Source organism: Somniosus microcephalus, chromosome 20 (genome assembly GCF_052327205.1).
Source record: "Somniosus microcephalus isolate GS21.2 chromosome 20, FLI_Smic_1.0, whole genome shotgun sequence".
Lineage (NCBI taxonomy): Eukaryota > Metazoa > Chordata > Chondrichthyes > Squaliformes > Somniosidae > Somniosus > Somniosus microcephalus.
Window position 1 is genome coordinate 33,100,235 of NC_141006.1, and position 24,287 is coordinate 33,124,521.

A 24,287-nucleotide genomic window follows, 5' to 3' on the forward strand; every position below is an offset into this window, starting at 1 on the left:
CATATTCATCCTGCAGTTCGCCGATGTTTTCTTTCCAGGCATATGGGATTAAAACTTACAGCTCACGAAAATGATAAACACCAATACGATTGGTTGTGTTATGTTCATTAATAACTAGACATTCTTATTATGAACACAGCTAGCTTCTAGCTAGTCATTTATTCAGTACACGTTCTCTAGGTACAGAATATGTAGAGATTCAGCATGTGTGCTCCTGTGTGCAGGCAGCCATCTTGACTACTGCCTTCTGGGTAGCCTAGTGCATCGAGGGTAGTGTAGTCTTAAACACATACAACTAAATATACAGCTCTATACAGCTCTACAGCTCCATCTAGTGTACCACTCCAGAATGACATGCTATTGATCATTACATCCCCCTGTCTTTGAGGTTAACAAAATCAATATCAATCAACTTTCAAGAAAAACGATAAAGATGATATCAGTAACACTTTTGTTACTGCTCTATAAACATAAACATTTTCACAACAGTCAATACATTTTCAATATAGTTTTTCTTTGTACTCAAAGATTAAGTCTATCAAGCTTTTTGACTACACGTGTGGGTCTTCTCAGCACGGGTAAGTCTGATGTGTTTTCATGAGATTGTTCTGGTGGTGAATGACAAGATTCAGTTGCGGCATTGTCATCAATCTGCTCTTGGATAGTTTCTTGTGTTTTCAGGAGGGAACGGCGGTTCCTCCTGAGAATCTGTCCTTCCTCAGTTCTAACAGTATATGACCTTGGTCGTACTTCCTCAAGAACTGTAGCTTTCCTGTTCCATGCATCTGGATCCTCAATCCTGAAAACATCATCCCTTGTCAATGGTTTTAGAGTTTTGGATGACTTGTCATAGTATGATTTCTGTTTCAGCTTTAACAGTTGAAATCTCTGTCTCAGTTCCTTACTTTACATAAGAACATAAGAACATAAGAAATAGGAGCAGGAGTAGGCCAATCGGCCCCTCGAGCCTGCTCCGCCATTCAATAAGATCATGGCTGATCTGATCCTAACCGCCAATCCACTATCACAGAACCATCTCCTGAATCTAACAGAATTAGACACACAAAATAGGAGCAGGATCAGGCTACATGGCCCCTGGGCCCGCTCCGCTACCCACAGGGCCATGACCGATCCAAACCTAGACTCATGTCCAAATTCCTGCCCGCTCCCCGTAACCCTTAATTCCCTTTGCTTCTAGGAAACTGTCTATTTCTGTTTTAAATTTATGTAATGATGTAGCTTCTACAGCTTTTTGGGGCAGCATATTCCATGGACCTACCACCCTCTGAGTGAAGTAGTTCCTCCTCATCTCAGTTTTGAAAGAGCAGCCCCTTATTCTAAGACTATGCCCCCTAGTTCTACTTTCACCCATCATCGGGAACATCTTCCCCGCATCCACCCGATCCAAACCCTTCACAATCTTATATGTTTCAATAAGATCGCCTCTCATTCTTCTGAACTCCAATGAGTAGAGTCCCAATCTACTCAACCTCTCCTCATATGTCCATCCCCTCATCCCCGGGATTAACCGAGTGAACCTTCTTTGTACTGACTCAAGAGCAAGTATGTCCTTTCTTAAGTATGGACACCAAAACTGTACGCAGTATTCCAGGTGCGGTCTCACCAATACCTTGTACAACTGAAGCAATACCTCCCTATTTTTATATTCTATCCCCCTAGCAATGAAAGCCAACATTCCATTGGCCTTCTTAATCACTTGCTGCACCTGCATACTAACCTTTTGAGTTTCGTGCACCAGGACCCCCAGATCCCTTTGTACTTCAGTACTTTCCAGTTTCTTGCCATTAAGATAATAAATTGCTCTACGATTTTTCCTGCCAAAGTGCATAACCTCACACTTTGCAGTATTGTATTCCATCTGCCAAATCTCTGCCCACTTACTTAGCCTGTCGATGTCCCCTTGCAGGTATTTTATGTCCTCCTCACTCACTACTTTCCCTCCCATCTTAGTATCATCTGCAAACTTTGATATGTTACACTCGGTCCCCTCCTCCAAATCGTTAATATAGATTGTAAAGAGTTGGGGACCCAGCACTGACCCTTGCGGAACACCACTAGTTACTGATTGCCAGTCTGAGAATGAACCATTTATCCCAACTCTCTGCCTTCTGTTCGATAGCCAATCCTCTATCCATGCCAGAATATTACCCCCAATCCCGTGATTTTTTATCTTGCTGTTCTTTTGCACAGCAGGGTAGCATGGTGCGCAACTTGCGACCCGTTAGTAGTTCAGCAGGTGAAGAACCACAGTTTAAAGGTGAAGCTCGGTAGCTCAGCAGGGCGAGATAAGGATCAGACTTGCTTTCTGTCGCTTTCTTCAGTAGCTCCTTGAGAACTTGAACACCTTTCTCTGCCTTACCATTTGACTGAGCATACAAAGGACTGGATGTGATGTGCTGAAAGTCATACTGTGCTGCAAACTGTTGCCACTCCTTACAGTTGAAGCACGGACCATTGTCGCTAATGGCAATCCTGGGAATTCCATGTCTGGCGAAGATGGATTTCACATGCATTATGACAGTGCTTGCTGATGTGCTTGAGAGCAGCGCCATCTCAGGATAGTTAGAATAGTAGTCAATCAATAATAGATATTCTTTACCATTTAAATGAAAGAGGTCCATACCAACCTTTTGCCATGGTGCTGTTGGTAAGTCAGCTACTATCATTGGTTCCTTTGTTTGTTTGTTTTGGTGTTTCTGACATGTCTCACATTTGCCTATCATGTTCTCAATGTCCTTATTTATGCCAGGCCAATAAACAGTGTCTCTTGCTCTCCTTTTGCATTTTTCAATTCCGAGGTGTCCTTCATGAATCCTTTTGAGCATGTCTTGACGTAGAGCCTGTGGAATGACTATTCTGTTCTGTTTTAGTAATAGTCCACTTGCGACACTCAATTCTGACCTTATGTGAAAATATTTTGGTCAGGAACCTTTTGGCCAACCATGATGAATGTTCTCTATTACTGTTTGTAATACTATATCTTTTACTGTTTCTTCTGCTATTTGCTTTGATTTTGTGTCTGACATGGGCAGCGCAGCAGTGACCATACTCACATGAACATCCACGTCTTCTTCAGTAGAGCTCACATGACTCATTGTGGGTGCTCGGGATAGTGCACCTGCTAACACTATGTATTTGCCTGGTGTGTAGATCAGTTCAAAGTCATATCTTTGCAGCTTCATCATGACTCGTTGAATCCTTGGAGACATCTCATTCAGGTTCTTTTTTATGATGGCAACCAGTGGGCTGTGGTCTGTCTCAACTGTGAAGGTGGGAAGTCCATATATGTAGCCATGGAACTTTTCTAGTCCAACTACCAAGCCTAGACATTCCTTTTCAATCTGGGCGTATCGACACTCAGTATCAGTCATAGACCTGGAGGCATAGGCAACAGGCTTCCAATCTTCACCCTCTGCTTGTAGTAAGACCGCGCCTAGGCCATCTTTTGGTGCATCCGTTGACACTTTGATTCTCTTTGTCGGGTCAAAGAAAGTGAGTACAGGTGTGGTTGTCAGCACTGTTTTGGGGTTCATCCACTCTTGTTCATGTCTTTCTGTCCATGCGAACTCATTTGTTTTATGTAGCAGGTCTCGCAGACAGGCTGTCTTGGCTGACAAGTTAGGAATGAACTTTCCAATGAAGTTTATCATCCCCATGATGCGTAGTACTCCTTTTTTGTCAGTGGGTCGGGGCATTTTGAGTATGGCATTTACTTTTTCCATATCTGGCTCTATTCCTTTACCAGATAGATTATCTCCTAGGAAAGTGACTTCCTGGACGCCAAACTGACACTTGGCTTTGTTGAGCTTCAATCCATTCTGGCGTATGCTCTGTAGCACTTTAGTCAGTCTCTCATTGTGTTCTTTGAAAGTGAAGCCCCAGATGATGATGTCATCAACATAGACCCGAACTCCTTCCAGACCTTCAATTATGTGTTCCATCACTCTATGAAAGATTTCAGATGCAGATATTATCCCGAAAGGCACTCTGAGGAAACAATACCTGCCAAATGGTGTGTTGAAGGTACAGTATTTGGTGCTCTCTTCATCCAGTTTTAGTTGCCAAAATCCTTGTGAGGCATCGAGCTTTGTAAAGTATCTGGCACCTGACATTTCACTGGTGATTTCTTCTCGCTTGGGAATCTGGTAGTGTTCACGTTTTATGTTTGCATTTAAGTCCTTTGGATCCATGCATATTCTTAGATCATTGTTCTTTTTCTTTACACATACCACGGAGTTAACCCAGTCTGTTGGCTCTTCGACTTTCCTGATGACTCCTAGTGTGGTCATTCTGTCCAGTTCTTTCTTGAGCCGGTCACGCAGGGGTGCTGGAACTCTTCATGGAGCATGTACCACTGGCTGAGCATCCTCCTTTAGCTGGATCTTGTAAGTGATTGGTAGAACTCCAAATCCTTTGAACACATCCTGGAAATTACTCACTACAGAATCCATTGAGTCATCTGGTCTGCTTATGGCACAATTTATACGGTAGACTCTCTTGACCAGTACTAAGTCTTCACAAGCTTTGTCACCCAGTAGTGAATCAAGTCCTTCAGCCACAACAGAACACATGAGATGATGCACTTTGTCTTTGACTGTCACTTTAAGTCTGCATACACCTAAGCTATCTATTTTCTGTCCATTATAGCTGTTCAGTAGCACTGACTTTTTCTGTATTTTGGGCTTTTCTTTCATGTTTTTAATGTCACCCATACTGATTAAGTTTGCTTTTGCCCCAGTGTCTAGTTTCAACGTAACTAATGCTCCATTTACCTGCAGTGGGATCATCCATTTGTCCTCTTTTACTGCATTGACGTTATGTTCAGCATTGTTTATTCCTGAGGACTGCACATTTTCTGTATCCTTTTCTATATCGTCACATGACACCATTCCTACAAAAAATGTCTCACTTAAATCAGTGTTCTCAATCACATTAACTCGGACTTGTTGCCCTTTCTTGGTTTTTACTTTTGAAAAGCATTGTTTGGCAAAGTGATTCTTTCCATGACATTTTGTGCACATTTTTTCAAACGCTGGGCATTGTTTCAACTGCTGTTTGTAACCACAGCGTTTACAATTTAAAATTCCTTCCTCCGATTGCTTTTCATTTCTGTTCTGCCCATGTTGCTTCCCCTTGTAGAACACAGCACCGACAGCAGCACTTACTACAATTGCATCATTATTGATTTCACTGAAAGTCTTCGCGTGCTGTCGAGCTTGCTCACTGGCTTGGCATATATTCACTGCATTTTCCAATGTTAGTTCGGTTTCTCTCAACAGACGTTCCCTGACTTTTTTATCATGAATACCAAACACAATCTGGTCACAAATCATGGATGCTTTCAGCTCAGAGAAATTACATGTCTGTGCTTTCAGTTTCAGATCGGTCACAAAGCTATCAAAAGTCTCATTTTGCCGCTGTGTCCTCAAACGGAACACGTATCTTTCATAGGTTTCATTCTTTTTGGGAGAACAATGTGTATCAAATTTCTTTAGCACATCGTCTAAATTTTCTCTGTTCTCCTCTGGATTAAATACAAATGTATTAAATACCTTTATCGCCTGTGTGCATGCAACCGTGAGCAGCAACGCTATTTTTCTTGCATCTGGCTTTGTACCGAATCTGATGGCAGCAATGTAGAGTTCAAATTGTTATTTCAAAGTCCGCCAATTGTAGTCGACATTGCCCATGAGATTCAAAAACTCCGGTGGCCTCAAATTCTCCATGTCGCTTTTCACAATTTTCAGCAGATCTTCACCAATCCTGGTACCATGTTATGTTCATTAATAACTAGACATTCTTATTATGAACACAGCTAGCTTCTAGCTAGTCATTTATTCAGTACACGCTCTCTAGGTACAGCATCTGTAGAGATTCAGCATGTGTGCTCCTGTGTGCAGGCAGCCATCTTGACTACTGCCTTCTGGGTAGCCTAGTGCATTGAGGGTAGTGTCGTCTTAAACACATACAACTAAATATACAGCTCTATACAGCTCTACAGCTCCATCTAGTGTACCACTCCAGAATGACATGTTATTGATCATTACAGGTTGGACTGAATGGACTCTTTCCGTTTTATAATTAATATGCTTTTCTATGTAATAAAACACTGCTGCATAAGGGGCAGGATATATCAAAAAATGAGAAAACCAGGAAAAAGAATAAGGGTCAATGTTCCAAAAATTGGAATCAGATTTGAGTGGCATGTATGTGATTGCACAAAGTGCCCTTAACTCTACTCTCTGCTTTCTCCCCTCTAACCAGTTTTTAATCCAATTTGCTACCCTCCCACTAATTCCATGCCCCTTAATCTTCTCCAATATTCTGCTGTGCGGCATCTTTTCAAAGGTTTTCTGAAAGTCCGTGTACACCACGTCTACTGCATTTCCCCTATCCACCATATCTGTCATCTCCTCAAAGAACTCTATCAGATTTGTCAAGTGTGAAATCCTTCACAATCTCATAGCCTGTTTCTTTCCCTTTCTCCAATGATAGTAGTTTCTCAATAATTATTTCAGCTAAGCCTTCTGCTTCTATTGAAATAGCTTTATTCTCCTACATGGTGCAACCCTTGTGGCTTCAGCAGAGGTAGTGGCAGGCTGCGCTGATCCCTGCTCTGACCTCTGTGATGCTCGCGGCCGATGATCTCTGGGTATTGGAGCCCATGAGGGCCCTGCCAACCACTGCTCCACCTGCACCTGTGCAAAGGGAGACTGAGCCAATGGGAGACGAGGCAGCATGTTGGGTACTGGTTGAGGTGGGGGCAATGGGTGAGATGTGAAATCACTTTGAGTGGAGTTCCCACTTCCATGTCCCCTTTTGCCATCATTACTCTCCTGGGCCAGCAGCACATCCCTCCTACCTTTCTGTGGGAGATCAGCTTGGAGCAGATCAGTGATGTGTTGTAAGGCCATAGCTAATGTATCTGTCATCCTGTTTAAGGTGGTAGAAATGTTGGCATCTGTAGTTTGCACGACCGTCATCAGGGTCTGCACGGACCGATTATTGTTCCTTGTTTCAAGCTGCACAGAGGAGGCCACTCTATCCATCGAAGACATCCTCGCAATGGCCTGCGATGTCAATCCACAAGTGTTTGAACTGGACTCCTCCATCCTCTCTGATATTGTGGAAAGAACTGCCAGTACCTCGCACATTTTCTGCTGACCCTCTATCATTCTCCTTTCCATTGATGACCCCGGGTTCATCATCACTGTCCAGCTGAGCAGAGCTTGCAGAGGTCTGTGCCCTCCGATGCGGACTCTCCACAGCTGTCCCTACCACCAGTCTCTGCTCATGCTCACCTGTGAACTGTGATTCACCAGGTGAGATCCCACCCAGCTCTCTAACAGGACCCACTGAAGTGCTCGGATCTGCGCTGGTGCCTGGTAAGCATTTGTCCTGTAACGGTGCACCCTCAGACGGAATCAGCTCCTCTGAGGAAATGTCATCTGCAAAGGGCCATGGGCTGCTGTTCTTCGCGTGGTGGCCCTGGAGAGAAGGGATGAATATGATTTAGTCATGGGAAATTTATATGATAAAGGTGATCATATTTCATTTGGTGCAGAAATCAAGTCAACATGCGTCGGAGATATTTAATGCTGTAACTCTGCAACAGTAAAGTCCGAGCCTCACCATCTCTGATGCTCAGGGATGCTGGCATCCTGCTTATCTCCAGGGCCTGCTGCTCTGCATTTGTCAACTCTACGATCTGTGGTGGCCCACCTCCGATCCTCTCCCTCTCCCTTGTATTTTGTGCTATTTTCTCCTGCAAGGGGGCACAACAGTACTATGAGTGACTGTAAGGCATGTGTGCATCCGATGGATGCAGTGCATTCGCTGAGGGTGATTATCAGGCAGATGCATCACAAGTGCCACTGGCAGCATTTGAGGATGCGTGCTGAGAATTGGGTGAGCTGACTGAGGTGGTATCACATTACATAAGGATTGGGGTGAGTGACAGTGGTGGATGGAGGAAGTAGGAGGTGAGGAAGTGCATTGAAACTGAACAATGGGTGCTGCTGAAACTTTAGTGGTTGAGAGGAGCAATGTGATGGAGTTTTTTTTTGTTGGAGTAGGTTTGACAAGGCAGAGTGAGGGGGATGGGGTGCACTACAGGATGTAGCTGAATCTGCAACTGCGCTCACCTTGCCTGACCTAGTTAGGTCATTAAAATGATTCCTGCACTGAATCCACATCCTGTGCAAAACACTCCTGCTGCTCATCTCTTCAGTCACCTCCAATATGCCTTCTTGGTTAAAGAAGTGGGTTTAATCTTCCCAATTCTGGGGATTAGGGCCTCCTTTTGCAACCTTATTGCACCTAGCAGTGTGTCAAGGGATGCCTCATTAAAGCAGAGTGCAGCTTTTGCTCTTTCTGATTCCATTTCAAACTTAATTTCTCACATGAAACTCACCCAACTCCTCCAAATTCCATCTGTGCTTTGGCCCTTTAAATATTCCAGGTTATTAAAAAAAAGGCCTTTGCTGTAAGTTCCATAAAAATGAGAATTTGTTCCCCATGATTCAAATGCAATGGCCGAAAAATTGCTGTCGCAAACCAAAAAATGGTGCCCACTGTTAGTTAGACTTGTCCTTGCCCGTTTAATCTCCATGATGTTTTTGTGAGGCAAGTTGCTGGAAGTGTGAGGTGGAAACTGCGCGGTGCCCTCTACAGGGCATCTGGGATCTGAGTGAACCGGGCAAGCAACTGTGTATCTCCTTAACCAATCAGACTGAAGGATTCTGAAATTAACCGCGTGAAAACTGAGAAGGAAGTGCAATTTACAGTGAGTGAATTCAACGTCGAATCAGGTACAGAAAGAGAAACAGAGAGAGGGAAAGAAAGATTGGATTAAGAGAGAGAGAAAAAAGAGACAGAATTAAAATGTTTTAAAAAATTCTTAAATTTAATTTTTTTTAGTTCTCCAACAACAATTAAAACTGGAAGAGAATGAGACTCCGCACTTGTAATAGTTAATTTTTGCTGCCAGAGAGGTTGCCTGGCAGTAATTAACACTTATCATGCCATTAAAAGGGTACTTAGACATGATAACTTTCTGTGGCGAGTTTATTTCGTATCTACAGTGCAAGTAAGAACATAAGAACATAAGAAATAGGAGCAGGAGTAGGCCAATCGGCCCCTCGAGCCTGCTCCGCCATTCAATAAGATCATGGCTGATCTGATCCTAACCGCCAATCTACTATCACAGAACCATCTCCTGAATCTAACAGAATTAGACACACAAGATAGGAGCAGGATCAGGCTACACGGCCCCTGGGCCCGCTCCGCTACCCACAGGGCCATGACCGATCCGAACCTAGACTCAGGTCCAAATTCCTGCCCGCTCCCCGTAACCCTTAATTCCCTTTACTTCTAGGAAACTGTCTATTTCTGTTTTAAATTTATGTAATGATGTAGCTTCTACAGCTTTTTGGGGCAGCATATTCCATGGACCTACCACCCTCTGAGTGAAGTAGTTCCTCCTCATCTCAGTTTTGAAAGAGCAGCCCCTTATTCTAAGACTATGCCCCCTAGTTCTAGTTTCACCCATCATTGGGAACATCCTCCCCGCATCCACCCGATCCAACCCCTTCACAATCTTATATGTTTCAATAAGATTGCCTCTCATTCTTCTGAACTCCAATGAGTAGAGTCCCAATCTACTCAACCTCTCCTCATATGTCCATCCCCTCATCCCCGGGATTAACCGAGTGAACCTTCTTTGTACTGACTTGAGAGCAAGTATGTCTTTTCTTAAGTATGGACACCAAAACTGTATGCAGTATTCCAGGTGTGGTCTCACCAATACCTTGTACAACTGAAGCAATACCTCCCTATTTTTATATTCTATCCCCCTAGCAATGAAAGCCAACATTCCATTGGCCTTCTTAATCACTTGCTGCACCTGCATACTAACCTTTTGAGTTTCGTGCACCAGGACCCCCAGATCCCTTTGTATTTCAGTACTTTCCAGTTTCTTGCCATTAAGATAATAGCTTGCTCTATGATTTTTCCTGCCAAAGTGCATAACCTCACACTTTCCAGTATTGTATTCCATCTGCCAAATCTCTGCCCACTTACTTAGCCTGTCTATGTCCCCTTGCAGGTTTTTTATGTCCTCCTCACTCACTACTTTCCCTCCCATCTTAGTATCATCTGCAAACTTTGATATGTTACACTCGGTCCCCTCCTCCAAATCGTTAATATAGATTGTAAAGAGTTGGGGACCCAGCACCGACCCCTGCGGAACACCACTAGTTACTGATTGCCATTCTGAGAATGAACCATTTATCCCAACTCTCTGCCTTCTGTTAGATAGCCAATCCTCTATCCATGCCAGAATATTACCCCCAATCCCGTGATTTTTTATCTTAAGCAATAATCTTTTGTGTGGCACCTTGTCAAATGCCTTTTGGAAGTCTAAATACATGACGTCCACTGGTTCCCCTTTATCCACCCTATATGTTACTTCCTCAAAGAACTCCAGCAAATTTGTCAAACATGACTTCCCCTTCATAAAACCACGCTGACTTTGTCCTATTAAATGATGATTATCCAAATGTCCTGTTACTGTCTCCTTAATAATGGACTCCAAAATTTTACCTACCACAGATGTTAGGCTAACCGATCTATAGTTTCCAGCCTTCTGTCTACTGCCCTTTTTAAATAAGGGTGTTACATTAGCAGTTTTACAGTCTGCCGGGACCTTTGCTGAGTCCAGGGAGTTTTGGAAAATTATTACCAATGCATCCACAATCCCTACCGCCACTTCCCTCAAGACCCTAGGATGTAAGCCATCAGGTCCAGGTGATTTATCCGCCTTGAGTCCCATTATTTTACCGAGTATCACTTCCTTAGTGATTTTGATCGTGTTTAGCTCCTCCCCCCCCATAGCCCCCTGTTTATCCAGTGTTGGGATATTCTTAGTGTCTTCTATTGTAAAGACTGATACAAAATATTCATTCAGTGTTTTTGCCATCTCCATATTTCCCACCATTAATTTCCTGGTCTCATCCTCTAAGGGACCAACATTTACTTTAGCCACCCTTTTTCTTTTTATATAACTATAAAAACTCTTACTATCTGTTTTTATATTTTTTGCTAATTTACTTTCATAATCTAGCTTCCCTTTCTTAATCAATCTTTTTGTTATTTTTTGCTGTCTTTTAAAGTTTTCCCAATCCTCTATCCTCCCACTAGATTTGGCTACCTTATATGCCCTTGTTGTTAGTCGAATACTATCCTTAATTTCTTTACTTAGCCACGATGGCTGTCTTTTCTTTTACACCCTTTTCTTCTCAGTGGAATATATATTTTTTGGAAGTTGTAAAATAACTCCTTAAATGTACACCACTGATCATGTATCGTCTTACCCTTGAATCTATTTTCCCAATCCACTCTACTCAATTCCACTCTCATACCTTCATAGTCTCCTTTATTCAAGCTTAGCACGCTTGTTTGAGATCCAACCTTCTCACCCTCTAATTGAATATGGAATTCAACCATGTTATGGTCACTCATTCCAAGGGGATCCTTTACTAGGACATTTTTAATTAATCCTGTCTCGTTACACAGGACCAGATCTAAGGTTGCTTGCCCCCTGGTCGGATCAGTTACATACTGCTCAAGAAACCCATCCCTAATACATTCAATGAACTCATCCTCAAGGCAGCCCTGGCCAATTTGATTTGTCCAATTAATATGACAGTTAAAATCCCCCATAATTATAGATGTTCCCTTATTACAAGCCTCAACTATTTCCTGATTGATACTCCGTCCAACATAGTTGCAACTGTTCGGAGGCCTATGGACTACGCCCACTAGTGTTTTTTTCCCCTTATTATTCCTTACCTCCACCCAAACTGTTTCATTATCCTGATCTTTTGACCCAATATCATTTCTCTGTATTACAGTGATTCCTTCCTTTATTATCATAGCCACCCCACCTCCCCTTCCTTCCTGCCTGTCCTTCCTGATCGTTAAATAACCTGGTATGTTTAATTCCCAGGCATTGTCACCCTGCAGCCATGTTTCTGTAATGGCCACAAGATCATACCCATATGTAGTTATTTGTGCCATTAACTCGTCTATTTTGTTACGAATGCTATGTGCATTCAGATAGAGAACTTTCAAATATGTTTTGTGACACCTAGTTCCTGCTTTTGTCCTTTTTATTACTTTACCTTTTACTCCATACCTTCTGCCCCTTCCTGACACGCTCTGGTTTTACATTTCCCAACTGCTACCTAAGTCTATGACCTTCTCTGTTGTCATTTTTATTATTTGCTCTCTAGGAACCTCCCCCCCACTAGTTAGTTCAAAGCCCTCTCTACAGCCCTAGTTATATGATCCGCCAGGACTCTAGTCCCAGCACTGGCCAAGTGAAGCCTGTCCCAACGGAACAGCTCCCTCCTGCCCCAGTACTGGTGCGAGTGTCCCAGGAAGCAAAACCCATTTCTCCCACACCAGTCTTTGAGCCATGCATTTAACTCTCTAATTTTATTTGTCCTAGCCAAATTCGCTCGTGGCTCAGGTAATAATCCAGAGATTATTCCCCTTGAGGTTCTGTTTTTCAATTTGACCCCTAGCTGCTCATACTCCTTTAACAGAACCGGCTTCCTAGTCCTATCTACGTCGTTTGTACCAACATGGACCACGACAACTGGATCCACCCCCTCCCACTGCAAGTTTCTTTCCAGCCCAGAGGAGATGTCCTTAACCCTGGCACCGGGTAGGCAACACAGCCTTCGGGACTCTCGCTCTCAGCTGCAGAGAACTCTATCTATCCCCCTAATAATACTATCCCCTACTACTACAACATTTCTAGTTACTCCCCCCTCTTGAATGGCCCCCGTTCCATGGTGCTGTGGCCAGGTTGCTCATCCTCCCTGCAGTCCCTGCTCCCGTCCCCACAGGGAGTAAGAACCTCGAACCTGCTGGACAAGAGCAAGGGCTGCGGCTCCTCCAGCTCTACCTCCTGGATCCCCGTACCTGCCTCACTCGTAGTCACACCGTCCTGTCCCTGACCATGGGCTACATCTGAATTAATTAACTTCATAGGTGTGACCACCTCCTGATACACAGAGTCCAGGTACTTCTCCCCCTCCCTGATGTGTCGCAGTGTCTGAAGCTCAGACTCCAGCTCATCAACACGGAGCTGGAGTTCCTGTAGCAGCAGACACTTGTCACAGACGTAATCATCGTGAGCCTCAATGGGGTTCACCGGCTCCCACATCTCGTAACAGTAACACATCACCTGCTCCATTCTATGTAATTAATTAAATTTTTTATTGTTAGTTATGGACACCCTCTGCCCGATTATAGATGCTAGTATCCCCTTTAATTAATTGGATTTAATTTAAATCAATCCCTCTAATTACACCAGTTAAATGGTTTACCAACAGTCACTCTGCACCAGAAAGGCCTTATTAACTACAACCCACAGAGTTAAAGTTTGAAAAGAGCACCTAACACCCCACTTACCCAAACTCACAGCACTCTCTGCTGGCTCGCACTCAGTGCTTGCTCGCACTAGCCTGGTCTTTTTATACTGTTTGTTTGTTTACAGCCAAATGAGTCACCCCTGCTGATTGGTTAGAAAACTGGTTTCCACTGCCTGCTGTGCCAATTTACTCCTACTGCAGTGTAACCTTGTTTTACTCTTCTTAAACCAACAGAATCCCAAATATTTAACTTTTCCCCTTTACTTAAACTGCTTAAGTAATCTTATCAAGAATGATTTAAAGAGAAATAACAATTAAAGAACTCACACACTTACCCAAACTCACAGCACTCTCTGCTGACTCGCACGTGAAGTACAGGAACCTCACGCCACTCAATGCATTTGGCTGGGGAGCCAGACATCTTGATGTTGTTTTTGCGAAGCTAACAGCCGAGTGGGGCATCTCAGACAGCAACGTTTTGATTTCAGGGTTTAATCATGCCCCAACCCGCACCTGACGTTGCTGTGGCATTTGCACATAAAAAATGACGAGTGCTATTAGCCTCACTGTTTTTTTACAGCAAATTTTGGGCCAATGTCTTTTGAAATTTGTTACATTTTGTAGTGCAGGTGGTTTGCGAATGGTGCTGGCCTTGGTCCTGTCGATTGAACAAAGTCAAGAAAGTGAAGAATAGAAGGCAGTGTTCTAGATAAACCAACTGTGCAATGGTGGATTTTTGTTGAGATACATACAATTGTTATGGTCCTGCCAAATTCCGTAACCTGGGAAATCTGTCATGAATACTTTAACCAATGCCCAATAGTTAAATTGTTCTGTATCAGAATTATTCTGAGACTAGATGAGTTTAAATCAATACACAATACACACTATTATAATTTACTAAATGCTATTGGTGTAATTGTGGTGTTACTCAGGCTTCACATTCAAAATGGATCCACTGAGGTTACAATATTCAAATTCAAATCTCAAACTGAATGACGCTTTGCAATTCTCCAACCTTGGGAAGAAAAGGAACAAACTTGTGTGCATGCAGAGACAGCATGACTGGCTGCCAGCAACAGGTAATGTCATGGATAGATATCTCCCAAAGCATTATCTTTGAAAATCCACATACTCATTAACAAATCCTTTCACTGTCTCATCCTTCCCTATCTCTGCACCCTCCTCCAGTCCTTCATCTCAGTTTACACCATTTGCTCTTCTGACTCTTTCTTATTGATGTTCCCTCCTCCCTCCACTCCGGCATTGGTAGCAGAGTCCTCAGCCACCACAGCCCTGTACCTTGAGATTTTCTTCCAATCCACCCCCATACATCTCCACCACTTTCAATAGTCTTCTTTCAACCTATCTCTTAAAGGAAGCCTTCAAACTCTTCTACTAACACTTAATCAGTGTCCATTCCCTTCACCAGTTGTGAAGTGCCTTGCATGGTTGTTGTTATTATTATTATTCTTTTCAAAGCTTAGGAATTAGATTCTGTCCACAAGTCGATGCTTTCAATGACAGATTTGCAGATTTGGTAGGAAGCAATGTGAGTGTTGGTAGGCCGCTGAAGAATCCTGAGCGGGGCAAAACCCGACCCCTGTCCTGCTCATCGGTGACAAATTTGCCACGTATTTATGCCCAGGACACCTAAAAAATGGGCCCCATAAAACTTGACATTGGGATCAATGCCTGCATAAATTGAGCGCACGCCGTCCCTCTATTAAATTGGCATGCTTTGCAGCTGTTTTACGCCTGGAAAATGGGCACAACACGTAACAATTTCTGTCCTGGGGAGTCAAAGCCAAGTGTAGTCAGAAGCCATGCATTCTGTTTTTACTTTTATATAATGCACTGATTTTATTAGCAAAACTGATGGACATTTGAGAAGCAGAGATGTAGGCCCCGGTTTTCGGCTTGTGTGGGAAATGGTCGGGTTTCCCCGAATGTGGGGTTTCTGACACACACAAAAAAGTGTCAGCCAGCTCCACGCAATTTTCCCTCAAGTGGCCAATTAATTCCCAGCATGTGGGAAGCCTTGCTAATTGTCCAATTCGAGTCAGAAATCCCCACAGTATGATGTCATCATTCGTGGTGCTTTCAAGGTCCATAGCAAGCACTGCATCCTCTGAAGGCTTCCAAATGAATCATACAGGATGGCAGAGGAGCCTGCAGCAGCTGTGGGCAGTGATAGACCCCGAGCTTCCTCCAAATTCGACGAGGCTTCACTGCAGGCATTATTGGATGGGGTTAGGGCCCACAGGGAGGTCCTCTTCCCTAGGTCATGGAGGAAGAGGCCTCCCACTGAGACTAAGGCTGCATGGATGCAGGTGTCAGCAGATGCCAACTCACTGGGAGTCACCAGAAGAACCTTGGCATTACATCTCTATCTCCTTCCTTTACTCCCCCACAGTACCATCCAGAGCCCCCATCCTCACTGTGGAGGAGGAAGAGGCTGTGCAGCCAGACTCCTCAGAGGAAGCTCCAACCTCTGAGGGCACAGCGTCAGTGTACCCAGCACCAGTGCAGACACTCACACCTCGGGGGGACCTTCGGGACATAGAGTGGTGTTGTCACCTGGTGTTTCACAGCTCACAAATGAGCCTCAGCAGATTCTGGAGACAGGGACAGCAGTGGAGAGTCCTTGTCGGAGGGCGCAGGACTCTGCCAGCTCAGCTCAGCTGCGCTGCATGTTGACCCTCTGCCTCTGGGTCCATCCGCAAGAGAAGAGGTGATGGATCTCCATGCACAGATGCAGGAGTCTCTGGCAGGTTTTGTCTCCAGGGTCGCTGCGAGTGTGGAGCGAATGGAAGAGTCCATAGCGACCATGTCCAAAGATGTGCAGGTTAGGTTGATTTGGCTATGATAAATTGACCCTTAGTGTTAGGGGATTAAATACGTGGGGTTACAGGGATAGGGTGGGATATGTGTCGGTGCAGGCTCGATGGGCCGAAATGGCCTCTATCTGCACTGTAGATTCTGTGAATCTGTGAATGTGAATGAGCAGTGTCTTTGTGGAGTCATTGGCACATGAACGCATCACTATGGAAAGATTGGCAACCTCCATGCAGGAGATAACTCACCAGGGTATGGAAAACATGGTGAGTGCTCATAAGAGAATGACATCTCTTGAGGAGCGTTGGCCATCTGTTGAACAGAGAAACCAGATCTTCATGGAAGTCCTTCTGAGTAGGACTGCCAGTGCAGAAACGGGTCCCCATGGCCCCCTAAAGCGCAGCAAGGTGCTCTCAAGCCACTTCCAAGCGCTGGCCCCTTCAGGCCTGTGCAGCTTCAGGTGAGTGAGCAGCAGCCTGGTGCTCCTGGTGCTCATCATGCTGTTCCTGATTCTGCTGCCACTGCTGCTGGAGATCCTCCAATGGCAAGAAGGGAAGGAAAAAAAGGCGTCCCATGCTTCTCGTAGCTGCCTCCGCTGAGGAAGCGCTGAGTGAGGGTGGCGAGAGGGGCTTCCCAGGAGATCACATTGGAGAAGTGTGTGAGGCTCCAACCTTCCACAGCTGTGCCTAAGCCTTGAAGAAGTAGCCCCAAGCCTTCAGCAACAAGGTCCTTCAACATACAAGTGCTGTCCCTTTAAATCGCAGCTTCTCCATTGACCTGCAGCTGACAGCTAGCAAGCCGGCATGCTTCACGCCAGCTCTCAGCAGCGGGGTTCCCCGCAGGCGGGTTTCATGTGGGGAAAGCCACAAAGTCGCAACGGCCCCGGAAAATCTACCTCAACGAGGTAATTATTGGTAATTAGTGTGCTGACGACTAGTCCCGCCAGCGGCGGCCGGGACTGAAGCGGGGTGCAGGGAAACGGCGGTCCGAAAGTCGGATGGGGCGGGGAATCAGGCGGGGGGGTCCCGACCCGCTTTTTCGCCGATTTTCGGCCCCCGGCCGCATGAAAAGCCGCTCGACGGCGGCCAGAAAATCGGGGCCCTAGAGTTGGTTCGAGCACAGTGGTGTCTCTGCAGTACTGGCTGAGGAGCTGGAAGATACAACAGTGAGGCAGTACAGCAATGCCACTAGTAGGAGCATGTGACAAGTTTACATAGGTGGTTTTTATGGGTGTAGGAATTTATTGGAGGAAAATGTTGACAAACGGGAAGGAAGAGTGTGCAGATCTAATATTTTAAGTATATCACTACTTGATCCCCCGTGACGTTGCACAGCGGGAGTCGAAACCAAAGTGTAGTCTGGTGAAATGGAGTTAGAGCTGGGGGAATAATTGGACCAGGGTACAAATACCTAATTTAGTTCCCATTTAAAGTCATACATTATAAATTCCCATGTCCTCATTATAAATTCCTATGTCCTCATTTATAATGAAAACTGCCTATGCAAATTTATCTTGCTGTAATTACACTCCACCTTCAATGCTGGCAATGCAGCACCTTCACAGTGGGAAGTATAATTAGAGCATGATAAGCTTAAATAGGCAGTTCCCATTATGAATGTTGTAAGATTTGCAAAATTTCTACATTTCCCCGAAGGTTGTTTTTAATTACCGGGACCCTGCGTGGACATTTTAAATCAAAAAGGGTACCCAAGATGGCGTCCGTGCCTCGTGGCAGAAAGCCTGTAAGATTTTAAAATGGACTCTGCAATGCAGACAGCTTGTGGATCGAAACCAAAGCTGCAGTGTCTGTGAAGAGAGACTTTGTATTTTGAAACCAGACAGGGCTTTGAATTATGTATTAGACCGAATTGGAGACAAATCTAAATTCAGTTAGGCCTATAGTTAAGGCCATCAAGCAGTTTACATATATAATCTGAAACAGATTAAGAAAGCCATCAAGGCTGGACAGGCCCATCAAGGAACATTCCTGACAAAACAAGTCAATTATCGGGCTGGTAGATGCGATTACCGGCCATCTAAAAACAGTTAGCATGGATTGCTGCCATTATTTAAAATAGCCCGCCAAGATTAAGACAAAGAACTAACCTGATTTGGCGCGTGTCGTGTATTGATTGCGAGTTTGACACCAGTCAATACGGTAATGTAATGTGCGAGTTTAACACCAGTTAATACAGTAATGTAAGGTGCAATGCATTGTGGGAATTACCCGGGAAAGCTGCAGTCAGCCATTTTACCAATAAAGTAAAGATCACAGTTAGAAGCCTGTCTGCTTGACTCTGATTTAATTTGACGTATCTACATGCTTGATTGAACATATTAAAGCATAGATACAACATTGGCGATGAGGATAACGGACAGAATCTTTTTAAAAAGGTAGTTGCCCAAGTTTTAGTTAGCTAGGATGGAGAAGACCGGCATTCAAAATTTTGCATGTTTCGCCGAGCCAGCCACGTTGGGTCCGAGATAGACGAGGTGGGTAACGTCTTTTGAGCTTTATGCCGACGGCAAAAGATGCATTATCGATGGTACTTCTACAGCTGCCATGAAGCAGAGGAGAAGAGCTCTATTTCTACACCTAGCAGGACCAGATGTCCAGGATATCTTTTCGATTCTACCGGACACAGGAGAGCCAGCAGACTACACGGCAGCGGTTAGTACTTTGAATCACTACTTCGTGCCCCAGGTCAACGCAGCATTTGCTAGACAGACTTTTCATAAGTTGTCCCAGAAGGCAGGTGAGACTGTGCAACAATTTGCTACTCGCTTGCGGCAGGCTGCTAAAGACTGTGCTTTTGGGGGGGATGCGGATAATCAAATAAGAGACGCTATCCTGAGTAGGTGCACGTCAGCCTATGTGCGGAGGAAATTGCTAGAGGAAGGGCGTGATCTAACACTCGCCCGCACGTTACAATTGGCCTCACTGTGAAAACGTCGAGGAGCAGATGTCAGCCACGTCATGTACAGAGAAGGCGGAGACAGATACTGTTCATCGTGTTACAATGAAAAGAGGGTATTATGTGAAAAGCTCGACAGAGAAACCAAAGGGAAATGGCGATAGGAACAAAAGGAAATGTTACAGATGTGGACACACAGACCACATGGGCAGAGATCCGAAATGCCCAGCATGCGGACAGATGTGTCATAAGTGCAAGGGAAGGGATCATTTCTCCAAAGTATGCCGCACAAAGGGTACAAAGAATCACAGAGTGAACAATGTAGAGGAACAAAATGACTTGGCATTTGCTGTTACTAGAAATAACATGACAGAGAGACTTACCTTTTGTGTGGGGGGAGTAAACCTGAGAATGTTAATTGATTCGGGTGCAACTAATAATGTGATAGATGAGAATACATGGGAAGGATTAAAGTCAGAACACATTAAGTGTCAGTCACATGTCCCTAAGACAGAGAGAAAGTTATTCTCTTATGCTTCTAGCCAACCACTGTCAGTTAAAGGTGTATTCACATGTGGAATTACAATAGGTAAGAGAACTGAGCAGGCGGAGTTCATTGTGGTTAAAGGCCATGGGGAGCCGTTGCTAGGAAGGGAGACAGCCATGAAACTGGGAGTTTTAAAAATAGGCGCAGATGTCTCAGCTGTGGTAGATGTAAGACAGCTACTAGAACAGCGGTATCCAAAGGTGTTCCAGGGAGTAGGAAGGCTGAACACAAAACAGATCAGTTTGTATATCGACCCACAAGTGAAGCCTGTGACCCAGCCATTCAGGCATATACCATTCAATTTAAGGGGGGCAGTAGAGGCCAAAATAAAACAATTGAGGGACATGGACATTATCGAACCTGTAACTGGTCCCATCCCATGGGTAAATCCTGTGGTTATTGTACCAAAAGCGGATAAGGATGTAAGGTTATGCCTAGACATGAGAGGAGCAAACCAGGCAATAGTGAGGGAACGATATCCAATCCCCACCATTGATGAGATACCCCAAGGTATGAACGGCTCGACGGTGTTTAGTAAGCTAGACTTGAAATGGGGTTATCACCAGCTAGAACTGACCCCTGAGTCACGAGAAATCACAACGTTTGCAGTACATAACGGAGTATACAGGTACAAGAGGCAGATATTTGGTGTATCTTCAGCTAGTGAGCAATATCAGCACGAGATAGCTAATGCCTTAGCTGGAATAGAGGGTGTTGAAAACATCTCAGACGACATTATCGTGCATGCACATGACCAGGAAACGCACGACAGACGCCTGCATGCTGTCATGACCAGACTAATGGAAAGTGGACTGACACTAAACTCAGAGAAGTGCCAATTCAACATGGACCGATTGATTTTCATGGGAATCCTGTTGTCTGATAAGGGCATCAGACCAACAGCAGAGAGAGTGCGAGCAGTGGCAGAAGCTCGGGAACCAGAGAATGCTACAGAGGTGAGGAGTTTCTTGGGACTCGTTGGGTACAGTAGCAGATTCATCCCGCAGTTTGCAACGCTATCAGAGCCGCTGCTGTTATGTCCGTGTATAATCAGACACAGACTGCGGAGAACGGTACAAACGGTGTTTACTCAACGTGACTCAGACTGCAACTGAACTGTACAGATTACTACTCAACGTTATATACAGGTGTGGTCACTGCCAGTACTACAGTATACATGAGCTGTAAAAAGTAGTTCTCCCCCTTAAAGGTACATACATTACAATTCCTCCCCTTTTAGATTAACAGTACCATAACACTCATTTAACAATTAAATATCAAACTAATTACAATTAACACTTTTAACATGCAACATTAGCTGAAAATAGTCTATTTATAAATTCAGTCTTTAAGGAGGCTTCCTGATCCTTTCTGGATAGTGCCTTTCCCGAGTGTCTTGCTCTTGGTGCGGAGGCGATTCTGGCACCCTGTCATCGGTTGGTTCATCAGCTTCCGATGCTACTGCTTCTGGGGTAGATGCTACCTGTACGTCGGGATCATCACCAGGTACGTATGGGCGAGGCATGGGGTTGACTTGTTCCTGTGACTCTAGGATCTGGTCAGCATGGCATCTCACGATGCTCTCCCCAACGTCCACTGTGTACATTAGTGGGCCCTGCCGTGTGCATATCGTTCCTGGCTGCCATTTTTCTGTTCGGTAGTCGCGGGCCAAGACTGGCTGCCCTACATTGAAGCTCCTTGTTAGCTTCTCATGGATGTGCTGGAATTGCTTACTCTCAACATCTCTTCGTACGTTTGGTCTGAGCAAATCCAGGCGAGATCTTAACCTTCGGTTAAAGAACATTATGGCTGGGGCCTGGTTGGTGACTGCATGTGTCGCATTCCGGTAGGCGAACAGGAAATTGTCCACCTTGTGCTGCAGCAGAATGTTGTCATTGTACATAGCCTTTATTGCCTTCATAAAGGTTTGTACGAACCTCTCAGCCAATCCATTTGTGGCTGGATGATACGGGGCGGATGTGTAATGCCTTACCCCATTCTTTTTCAAGAACCTCCGGAACTGTTCGGCGACAAACTGTGGTCCGTTGTCGGAGCAAATCTGTTCTGGCAAACCATTCCTGGCAAAAATGGTCCGTAGGACTGCAATAGTTTTCTCCGTGGTGGTGGAGGACATTTTGATGACCTCAGGCCATTTCGAGTGCGCATCCACGGCTATTAAAAACATTGAGTCCATGAATGGACCAGCAAAATCAATATGCACCCATTGCCATGGAGATGAGGGCCACTCCCATGGGTGTAGAGGGGCCTGTGGTGGTGCATTTTGGACTTTCTGGCATCCTGAGCAGCTCTTGGTCAGGTCCTCGATTTGTTTATTGATTCCCGGCCACCACACATAAGCCCAGGCTAAGCTTTTCATTTTTACCCCTCCCAGATGACCTTCATGAGCTCATTGAGCACTCTATCCCTTAACTTGGGTGGACTTACCACTCGGGATCCACACATCAAGGTCCCCCGGCACACTGACAGCTGTTCTCTCCTTGTCGAGAATGCTGGCAACAGTGAGTCGCCATGTGCTGGCCATCCCTTCACCGTCAAATCATATACCCAAGACAGTGTCGGGTCATTTCAGGTTTCCTTTTCGATACAAGTGTTAGTTACTGGTAGGTATTCAACTATAGTCGAATGGAATATTTCAACAGGATCCACTGCTGGTGCTTCCTCCGCAGTAGGCAGTGGCAGGCGTGATAGCCCATCAGCATTTCCATGCTGTTTCGTGCCCTTATATTCAATCTCATAGTGGTGCACCCCTAGAAAAAGTGACTGTGATAAAAATAATAACTTCCGGGAAGTTATGTCATCACTTCCTGTGAACTGTGAACTGTGTACATACCTCACTTCCTGTCATGTGTCACTTCCTGTTGGACTGGTATAAATACTGGTCTGTTCAGTATTGTAAGAGGCTTCTAGCAGAGGCATGGTAAAGACCTCTCTTGTATATAGTGTGTTTATAAGTTACTTAAAGCTTACTTTAAAGTTACTTGATGGTAAGCCTCCTTTTTCTTACATCAATTTAAGTAACTTAGTATTTACACTCACAAATACTAGACCTTCGGACAAACTCGGAATTAAGGATCCAGGGAACCACCCATCATGGAGAAAATCCTTAGACCTATTCGTCTGGACTTGGACCCGAATGCACCAGCAGCTGGCAGGGTATGGAAGCATTGGTACCGTACTTTTGAGAATTTTCTGGATGAATGTGAAGTGGATGCTCCTGCTAGATTGAAGATACTTATCAATTATGTGACCCCAAAAGTGTTCGAATATGTTGATGAATGGGATAATTACGATGAGGTGATTCGGGCAGTTAAGAAACTGTATGCCAAGACCCCAAATGAGGTCTATGCTAGACATCTACTGGCCACAGCCCGACAAGGGCCAGGGGAATCAATTGACGAATTCCTGCAAGAACTTCGCAGGCTCAGCGTAGATTGTAACTTTCAGGCAGCCTCAGCTGAGCCGTACCGCCAAGAAATGATTCGTGATGCTTTCATCTGCGGGATTGCCTCTCCATTTATACGCCAGCGTCTACTAGAAAGTAAAACACTTGAGCTACAAAAAGCTTTTGACCTAGCTTGTTCACTGGATTTGGCAAAGAGAAATGCAGACCTCTATCAGCTGCCCAGATCTCGATCTGCTGCTGTAGCTGCAACCAGACAATTCAAGCGGTCTCAGGTGAACCCTATCATGGGGGAATCTAATTCTGATAATTCTGATGAAGAAGAGGAGGATGACCCCACTTTAGCAGCCTCTTGGCAATCTAGGAAGGAATGCTTCTTTTGTGGAGATGCTTTTCACCCTAGGAAAACCTGCCCTGCTCGCAATGCAATCTGCAGTTATTGTGGGAAAAAAGGACACTTTGCTAAAGTTTGCCTATCAAGGGCCTCTACGAGGGCCAATCCAGCTAAGGCCTACCGAACTGCCCCAATTAGGGCCTATCAAGATGCTCCAGCTAGGACCTATCAAGCTTCCTCTCGAGCTCTCTCCCGAAGAAGCACACCGAGAGTTTTAGCCACTCTCTGTGCAACGACACCAATTACAGCTGCTTGCCCACAGAACCTGTCTCATGCAGCCACAAAAATTTCAATTAAAGGGCATACCTTAGATGCCTTAATTGACTCAGGAAGTACTGATAGTTTCATTAAGGAACAGATTGTTGCGAAATTGAAACTACATGTCTTCCCATCGGACCAGGCAATTGCGATGGCCCAGTCATCACTTAATACCAGAATCTCCGGCTTTTGTGTTGTTGATATGACACTTCATGGTCGTATGTATCCCTCCACCCGACTTTCGGTGCTCAAGGACTTATGTAGTGATCTCCTCTTAGGACTGAACTTCCAAAAACAGCATAAGAAACTCACCATTGAGTTTGGTGGATCCAAACCCGGACTTACTATTTCTAATATACCGTCTAAATTACCATTTTGTGCATTATCAGCAGCTTCACTTGATGAACCCTCATTATTTGCCAGTATTCCGCCTCAATGCCAACCGATAAT

General features: G+C 44.7%; 1 pseudogene; it reads right to left on the reverse strand.

Moving 5' to 3' along the window:
- Window positions 1-6,554: 6,554 nt before the first annotated feature.
- Window positions 6,555-14,798, reverse strand: LOC147103111 (uncharacterized; annotated as a pseudogene).
- Window positions 14,799-24,287: the final 9,489 nt, after the last annotated feature.